This window comes from Periplaneta americana, chromosome 10 (genome assembly GCF_040183065.1).
Source record: "Periplaneta americana isolate PAMFEO1 chromosome 10, P.americana_PAMFEO1_priV1, whole genome shotgun sequence".
In the NCBI taxonomy this organism is placed as follows: Eukaryota; Metazoa; Arthropoda; class Insecta; order Blattodea; family Blattidae; genus Periplaneta; species Periplaneta americana.
Window position 1 is genome coordinate 76,278,689 of NC_091126.1, and position 10,558 is coordinate 76,289,246.

Consider the following 10,558-nt stretch of genomic DNA (forward strand, 5'->3'; position numbering starts at 1 on the left):
ATGTTTGTAGAGAACTTCAAACTTTTACTAATAAAGAACGGTACCGGTAAATAAGCAAATTTCTACAGAGCTGATAGATAGAAAATACTGGATTTTCTTGTGAAATTTTTATGTCCGTGTCTAATCTATCTAATCTGTCGAACAATTCTATAGAGACAATTCAAAATGTGTCAGATATTGGTTGGAGTAAGACTGAACCAATGCAAAAGTTTCCACATACTAATTTACTCCGATATCTTTTGCTATGAAAATGTTCTTTTTTCCTTTACTACTTAATAGAAAATTTTCAAATTCAGATATTAAGAAAAGATGAGAGAGAAGTGATATTCACAATTAATGAGAGCTATAAAACTGTTTATTATAACGATATATTCAGCATTGTCTTGTTCATTAAGTTTTATCTGAGTACAGTACTTTAAATCATTTAATATGCTATGTCTTTTGAAAAATGTAATGTGTATTTTTAAATATTGTAGAATAAAGTGCTTGCAAGCATTGTGCAGCATGGTATATGTTGCTTTTACTTTAGTATATGACTCCCACTGGTGAAAAGAGTTTGTAGAACCTTTCACTACAATATCGTCGGCTTAGAGTGTAAACCTGCTAACTAACAGAAAGGTAATTTTACAGGGGAAACAAAAAACTGATTAAAAACGAACTCTGAAACTTTAGGACCAAATTCAAAATACAGGTGGTACATCTTTTGATTCTGTTCATTAGTAGATAAAAAAAAAAAAAATGTTGCAATATAATGTATTTTTATTTACATTCGTTTTTGTAATTTAGCAGGTTTTTGCAGCTAGGAATTTTTTTTAAGTATGGAGTTAGCAGGTTTTTCAAGAAAATTATGCAAATTAATGAAAACTGTTGTTTTATTTACCAAAGTCTTTCTATTATTTCAAACGAATGTTTAACATATAATCAGATGTAAAAATAAATAATTTACATACATCTAACTTATCTTTGACATTCTTTCAATCTTCCTTTAAAAAAAGCTTCTATTCCAGACATAGGTAACAAAAAATCGAAAGGAAAATAAAACAGTAAGTAAACATTCTCTTTTATTCTTATGAATAAGGCTCGGATTTTGAGGACCTAAAAGTTAAAAAATGACAGTGAATATATATAATTAGTTGTGTGTTAGAATATGTAAGATAAGCGTTTGTTTACACTTCTTTGGAATTCAAAGAGTCTTTGCTCAACACATGGTATTTCAAATGAAAATAATTGTTTCTTGTGTAAACCGTGACACAGATTCCTTTTGTTTACGTTTATTGTCGATAAATTGTGAATGGATTTCGGAGTCAATGTTCACCAGGCATAATGAAGTACCTAGTGATAACAAGGATTCTACCTGAGATAGAGGGAATGTTTGCTTAGCTTGAACTATACTATGTTGCAATACTAACTGTTAAGTCTTCAAAATGCAAGCCCTACTTATGAAACACACTTTCTCAAGAATTAATTGAACATTTTTCTTCTTTCCTATTCTAATTCTTAAAATCTTCACAATGAAAAATATTAATTACCGGTACATAAAAATAAGAAAGTCAAACTCAAAAACATTTTCTATTGAATAATAGGTAAATTATCTAATTCGTTAACTCTAAATTCTTTTCAGTCTCCATTTAGTTAAATCATGAGGTAACTGGTCATAATACGGTACTGGCAGTAATCTTCTGGTAAAGTATTCTTTAAATATTGCAAGTCTTCAAACTTTCTCGCAGTGATCTTCTTTCTGCTTTGGTGCAGATTTTGTAAGTCTGTAAAGAGCAAGGTAACCACTGATGTCGATTTTCTTTGTGGTATTACTTTCCATTCATCTGGGAAACTCAATTTGAATAATATGTCACCATTTGGAGTGTAGTGAAGAGCTATTATGTCAGTAACATTAGGATTGCCTCTACCATGACCAGAGCAAATGCTCTTATAAAATTTAACCTCATCGAATTTTTTAAAGAATTCATGATTTCAACAGCCTATGTCACGTCATATGGACGGGGCTTTTTCTTGGCTGATCTGCAGATTTCTATGTAATCTGCTGATATGCTATTGTTTTTGTTTTTAAGAGCCCATACAACTGTGGAACGGATGCAGTCTGCTTCCATTTGGGTATGTTCAACCTAAAAGAACTTTTGTTCTATAACAATGTTGCCTTGGCAAATATGGTTACAATTGTTTTAAGATTTCTAAAACAATAGAAACCCCATTTTCGAGTCGCAGAAAACGTAAATATAATAAACTAATAACATTACTAATGAAATATGTAGCTGCAAACATCGTGCAAAATACTTGCTAAGTAGTGAAATGCACTGAAAAAATTATTAATCTCAGTACCTAGAACAGTGGTCATCAGCACTCGCTGAAATGTGCAATGGGTACGCGGTGCCGTCCCATGTGCACCGTCGTGCAACAGGGAGAGATAGAAAGCATACCCACTAGCAGCTACGAGAGCACTATAGTGCACTGCGTTTTCCACGGGTAAGAGACGCTAGCCCCAGCGTGCTCTGTGCTGACGACCCCTGACCTAGAAGATTAAAAATTTGAAATCGAAAACTAACTGAATTTCTAATTACTATGACACTAAAGAGTAATTGAACAATCATAATTATACACCCCTCTGCAATATTTCAGTCATTTAAAGCTTGAATAACAGCAATAAACACACAAAACTTGTTTGACTACACGAGAATACGAGAAAAGGTGGAACACACTATCCACACGGACAGTCGCTATGGAGTTAGCAGCAAGCTTTGAACGAAGTGGATTTGGCTGTTTTATTCATCACGTGTTTATCTATGCTTACGAGTTGAAATGTGCATAGCTATTTTACCTACGAGATTCGTCGTCTCTTCCCCTTTCGAATGGTACTAAAATCTAATTTTAGACAAAAAATGGATTTAGCAGGTTTACACCCTAAGCCGACGATATGTTCAAAAGTTTCAGTTCTGAAAACAATTTATCCATTAACATCATCTCCTTTTCTACACCACCTACCAGAATGGTTCGTGATTTTTTTTCTTTATAAGATTTATCTCAATCCTTCTCCTCAAACTGATTTTATATCCTTAACTGGTGACCAATTCACATCCCCGTGTCATTAGATTATGTAAACACCTTAGTCCAATTTATCAGGTTTATATGTTGCCAATGACCATTAAACAGGTATACAATGTATAAACATCTTCCCATGTCCAAAGCCATGTCACTTTAATGAAGGATCGGTGAAGTGGAAAAAAATTCTCTCTAGCACCGGGATTCGAACTCTAGTTTTCAGCTCTACGTGCTGATGCTCTATCCACTAAGCCACACCGGATTTCAATTCCGATAACAGATTGAATCCTCTCAGTTTAAGCTCCACCTCTTAGCAATTAAATAATTTCTTTAAAAAACATAATATCAATATAGCTTCAAGAACCGATAATAAACTACATAACAAGATTCCCAACAGAACAAACAGTAGTGAACCTTTCTTAAACAGTGGCATTTATCAATTAAATTGTAAGAATTGCCCCAAATTGTATATTGGCCAAACTCGCTGGAATTTTAAAATCAGATACAGAGAACATACAACAGATTTCAAACACAATAGAAACAAATCAAAATTTGCCAAACATCTCATCGAAGAAGGACACGAATTAACTAATATAACAGAAGCACTAAAAGTCATAAAGGTCATTAATAATAGCTCTTTAATTGATACAGCCGAGCAATATTACATTTCGAAAAGCTATAATAAGGGGAACTCTCTCATAAATGAACAAATAACTAACACTATCAATCCTTCATTTAATTTATTTAAATTAATCCCACACAAACAAACAAGGCCATCTTCTATACAGGTTCCCACACCCCTTACCCCACTTCCGGTACCGCCAGATGTCCATTAGTCTAAGATCAATGTGAGCACTTCCCGACTTTCAGTCTGAGCCAAACCATCGTCGAGAGCATATCATAACCAGCTGCTGTAGGTAAGTTACTTTCACATTTACCCATATTTAACAATCAAAAATAACAACTTACAACGTTCTAATATTTGTGTGTTCACAGTATGCCAGGCTAGTCTGAAAATCGGAAAGTGACAACGTGATATTGTAAGAAATTGCAAAAACTTAATACTGTAAGACGGCAGAAGAAAACAACATTATTGTATTTAAACACCTAACAACTGGAATCCATATTATGCAAGCATCTTACACGCTATGATGAACTTTTTAAGTGTTTTATTAAGTGTGTTTTATTAGATGACAGTGAATGACATCAAGCAATTTGTGAACACCACCCATTAACAAATTTATGGCTCACATTCTATTTCTTACTCTGATCAGATCTATCAAAACCTGGTATAAATTTGCAATTAGGTGATTAATATCTGAAGTCATTCAACATTATCTGACATTGCTAAAACTGTCAGCATTTATAACATTTATCAATCATGTAAACTATAATTCTTTATGAAGGGATGGTTTTAATTAACTGTTTTTAATTGTTTTACTTAATATTGTATGCTAAAATCATTTTAAGGGGACAATGGGTAATCAACAATTGATAAGAATATTGCAATAAGGTCACTTATGTAAACATATAACGGTAATGTCGATAGCATGTGTAACCATTATGGCATTGTCAAATATGTACTAAATCTCTTTAACATCTGAAGATGGCACACACATGTGCCGACAACGTTTATGTGATTAATAAATTGTAACATCATTACAAATAACAGATAAGCATTGACGGCCCATTCAACTTTATCCTACTGTATCTTGCTTATCGGACAAACTCTTAACAAAATGAAATCCACCTCTTAGTTTCCCTTTAGTGGCCAACCCTCATGCACTGTGTCACAGATGTGTGACAGTGGTACAATGTCCAACACAATAATGTGCAGAGGTGCACTCATTACGAGTGACTAAGTGGCCAGGACCCGACGGAATGAGCGCCGTCTTAAATCACTAAGTGATTATATATGCATATCATATTATAGCGATGTACCGAAGTACATATGATATTTCCATGCAGGAATCCTGCGTTATATGATGAAGAATCAGTGGAGTGGAGAAAAATTCTCTCCAGCACTGGGATTCGAACTCAGGTTTTTCAGCTCTACGTGCTGATGCTCTATCCACTAAGCCACACCGGATTCCAATTCCGATGCCGGATTGAATCCTCTCAGTTTAAGCTCCACCTCTTAGTTTCCCTTTAGTGGCCAACCCTCATCCACTGTGTCACAGATGTGTGACAGTGGCACAATGTTCAACACACTAAATGTGCAGAGGTGCACTCACTACAAGTGACTAAGTGGCCGGGATTCGACGGAATGAGTGCCGTCTTACATCACTAAGTGATTATACAGTATATGCATATCATATTATAGTGACGTACCGAAGTACATATAATATTTCCATGCAGGAATTATGCATTATCATAATGATGAAGGATCGGTGGAGCAGAGAAAATTCTCTCCAGCACCAGGATTCGAACCCAGGTTTTCAGCTCTACGTGCTATGGATTTTCAGGTGCAGTGATTGAAGCTCGGAATATGTGCTAACACTTAAAAATCAACCTTGAGTTCAAAGTGAAATGACATGCCGGACATAAACACTTTTTTTGACAAACTTAGAAGTGATGATGATTATTCAATCAGACAATCAGTCCTAGCTGAAGTAGGAACTGCCCTGGAAGTCCTCCATTTTCTGCAGCCTATCTGTGATTCCTATCCCAATCTAACAATCTCCTATTGAATTCTCCTAACTATTTCTGTTACTGTCGCCTCAGGGGAATGCAAAAATCATTAAAAACTATCTAAGACCACGACGAAACGGGAACAGTTAAATGGATTGGCAATGATTTCCACTGAAAGTGAAACGACCAAGAAACTATGAAAGGAGGATTTTGCTGCAAAAAAAGCAAAGAAAATTGTCTTTCTCTAAGGTATACTAGCTATAATATTTAATAGTAGGCCTAAATAAGACAGTGTAGCCTGGGTTTATTCCATATACCTGAAATTTAAGATTTACCATTGTTATAACTGGGGCCTGGATAGTTATGTACTAAAAATCAGTAAAATATGTACCCTACATACTGTTCTCCAACCAGGAGATTAACCGTGAAAGGAATGTGCTTACTATTGCGTCATCTATTGGAGCGAAGTAGATAGATAATATTACCGTTATGTCAGTTTAAAAAACATGCGCTGTCCTGCATATGTTATTTCCTGTATAGGGGGATTAAAAGACCAGGAAATTAAACCGTGATCTAATTTTGTAACTAGGGTAGTATAAATATGTGTATCAGTGTTATCGTTTGTGCTTTGAGAGTTAGCCAATGGAGATGCGTGTACCCACGTGTGTGACCTTATGACATCTTATGACATCAACATTCATTCATAGCATTACCCTGCTGCATCTCATTCCCCTGAGACTTTCTCGTGGTTGGAGAACAGTATATATGTATTTAAAAATCTTGAAATATGTAATAAAACCATTAAAATACCAAGAAATATGTAACATCATAATATCATAATTTCCCTACATTGTCTTGAAATATGTTGCTGATAGGCTACCTACAGAATCACGTCATGTCTTAACACATACCATATTATGGATCCAAAATTACAACTAGATACAATAATCTGGAGATGTATGTAAATAACTTAAACATTGAAAATTACATATTGCTGTTAATTTTCCACATTACGAACCCCATAACAATAAGGAACAAATATGTGTTTCAAATTGTCAAATAGAAGACTTCTCCTGTTATCGTGTAACATGGCTTTGTACTGTCTAAATGATCGTTCAAATTCACATTATGTAATGGGTGCATATTTAAACTTGCACAAAACTTCTGGTGTGTACCGTACTCAATTTCAAAGGCTTCAGTACTACTTTCATTTAGCACTCTGTTAATAGCACTGATAGCCTTGAATCCTGGGTTTTACTTCAAACTGGAAGAAAGCGTATCCTTCACTGCAGCTACAACCGGCCCTTGTAGACTTTCCAGAGACATGACTGCAGAATGAACAACATCAAGCCTGTCTGAGAGTATGGAAGAAGATGTCTCCAAAGATTTAATGGCAATGCATAAATGCGAAAAATTGCACTGGATGTAGGCAATATCATTTTTAAGCTTTGCATCACTAAATGATTGCTTTGCTGTTTCTACAGAAACTGCATCTTGGGAATAAAAATGCTGGAGAACTCGTTTCACAGAATCAAAATTCTTTGGGTAGTAGCCTACAGCAACAATCAGCTTCCCCACCTCGTTAAGATTGAATGAAGAAGGAGTGGAAGCTCAGAAAACAGTTCTTCGAATTTATCAACTCTGTTATAAGCCTATATTGTACGAAATGGAAATATAAAAATTGGAAATTTATCTTTTGAAGAGGTGGAGAAGTTCAAATATCTGGGAGCAACAGTAACAAATATAAATGATACTCAGGAGGAAATTAAACACAGAATAAATATGGGAAATGCCTGTTATTATTCGGTTGAGAAACTTTTATCATCCAGTCTGCTGCCGAAAAATCTGAAAGTTAGAATTTATAAAACAGTTATATTACCGGTTGTTCTGTATGGTTTTGAAACTTGGACTCTCACTTTGAGAGAGGAACAGAGACTACGGGTGTTTGAGAATAAGATTCTTAGGAAAATATTTGGGGCTAAGAGGGATGAAGTTACAGGAGAATGGAGAATGTTACACAACACAGAACTGCACGCATTGTATTCTTCACCTGACATAATTAGGAACATTAAATCCAGACGTTTGAGATGGGCAGGGCATGTAGCACATATGGGCGAATCCAGAAATGCATATAGAGTGTTAGTTGGGAGGGCGGAGGGAAAAAGACCTTTAGGGAGGCCGAGACATAGATGGGAAGATAATATTAAAATGTATTTGAGGGAGGTGAAATATGATGATAGAGAATGGATTCATTTTGCTCAGAATAGGTACCAATGGCGGGCTTATGTGAGGGCGGCAATGAACCTCCAGGTTCCTTAAAAGCCAGTAAGTAAGTAAGTATGTTGTAAGCCTTTAAAAATACTTTATTTGTATTCGAAATTAGTGTGTTATCTTTAGAAAATTTAGATGGAACCAGTTCTGTTATGCGATGGAATGCATGCACAAGACATGTGAGATGTAACATTTTAGGATATAAAACTTTCAAAGCTGTGGCAGCTTTGCACATATATGGTGCTGCATCCGTCACAAAAAGGAAGACATTACTGTGTTTCACCCCATCGGGCCACAGAAGTCCCATTGCATCCTTAAATAATTTAGCAATATTTTGATGTAATTTAACAATATTTTCTTTAAGTCCGTGATAAAATTATCTTATGACGGACTTAAAGAAAATATTGTTTAATTAACGAAGCTTATCGGAACAAAAATGGGTATAAAAATATTTTGATGATTGCATTTTGGTAACACCTCACAAGTTGTTAACACAAGCTTACTTGCTTCATTATCTTTCAACATGTCCACTATAACATTTCCAATATATCATTCCTATAGCCTACATCACTTGCCTCGTCAATTGAAATCCAAATGAAATCATCAGCACCAATTTCCAAATGAATAGAGTTGATTGTTTCCATATATAAGTCAGGTGCATAGTTCTTTCTGATTGTAGATTAATCTGGCGCAGTTTCACGTGTGTATTTCTAAGAAACTAGCACAGCACTGGATTTTTTAACTTCCAAATAGTGATATCAGCACAAACCATAGCACAGCACAGATCACTAGCAAACTGAGATTTCTGAGATTCTGGGCATTTCTGAGTTGAGCTTCAGTGAGTAACAACTGGTTTTGAGATATGGTTTCAAAGCACGGGCCCGATGATGTGACATGGATAAGTGTTCCAGGACTTGAAAACGTTCAGAACAGGGCACAGTCTTCTCACAAACAAGGCAAAAAAGTACCTTTCCATCTATGGATAAATTGTCAAATTCCTCTGTGTAATGCTTTAACTTTACACAGAGTGAGATTTTTCCTTCGGCATCTTTTAGTACAACATTTAACTTGAAATTAAAAAAGAATTAAATGCTGAGGTCACACAACACAAAGTTATTATTCAATCTACACACACCAGCTAACTGCGACTAATTGACGCTTCAATCGGTGACAAGGCATGGCTTGGACAAGCAGTGGCAAGGTGCGCATCACGTGACCGACGGACAGGCAGAGAGATTCAAGACAGAAAACCTTTTTGACCTTTTCGCAGAAGGTTATACACTTGTAGGATATACAGGCATTTTTAACGAATAAAATTGCAATTAGGCATGGAAATATTAATAAATATGTAAAAATATGTACTTAAGAACAAAATATGTAAGAATATGTACTTAAGAGTAAAATATGTAAAAATATGTACTTTCAAGTTTACGTTTTTAGGCTCTAATTGGCATGAAACTCCAACGTATCACAAATCTCGTATCTTAATGTTAATAGAAAAAAACATGTAATTACATAATTATCCGGGCCCTAGTTATAACATTAATGGGTGCTAAGGGGTCATGACACCGGAGTATCCAGCTGCATGGCCCTAAGTCGATTGTTACCCTTGATTCTATTGTTGTTGTTGTTGTTATTATTATTATTATTATTATTATTATTATTATTATTCTATCTGTTGGAACTCACATTTCTGCCTTATTTAGAGAGCCCTGTGCTTCGTTTCTGTCCCAGGCCTCGCAAATCATCGGGACGGCCCTGCCAAGAAGGCACCACTTATGAAGAAACTAGGCCAGGAGATAATGGGATAGGGTAGCCAGTTCCTTTCTCCCTCCATTACATACGTCGCCAACTAGCTATATATTGCTAGGGACCGGATTTTTATGTAATTACATATTATATTCCTTTCAACCTAACCATATATAAATAACAAATCTTTGCGAATCTTGTAAGTACCATTAATATATTAAAATTTAATACTACATATTTTTACATATTTGCCCCACATTACATATTATGGCTTATTACATAAATCTACATATTTAGGGGTTTTATTCATTTTTACTTCTCTAAAAGAGAAAAAAAAACTTCTGCTGGGGAAGTTTACAATTTGAAATACACAGATTTAAAAAGCCTTTTTACCTATGCAAGAAAGGACATATTTCGGGAAGAAACATAACATTCTTAGTTCCAGGAAGTAAAAGTGGCACTCACTACATACCGCCCACTATAAATATGAGTGAACAAAAGGCAACCTTTCTCATACAATTACCTTGTATTGTAAAAATCACTCAGAAAGTAGAGTTGCATTCATGGGGTGGAGTCGGACGAGAACGACATGATTTGTCTCGAACTATAATTGTTCCACACACGTCTTAACAAGTCGTTCCCATGAAATTTGCAACCTTAGCCACCCTCTTCCTAATCCTTCAAGGGAAAACCCATGTCAAGTCTGACATGAGCTGCAATAAAGTAGCCAACTTTTGAAAAGAAACTGGAGTAAAGGAACAAACTGGAAAGATGTTGAAAGATTAAAATAAATAGCTTTTCAGGTTATTGCTTGACCTCTTTACTTCAAATTTAGTAGATCTATATGGAAATG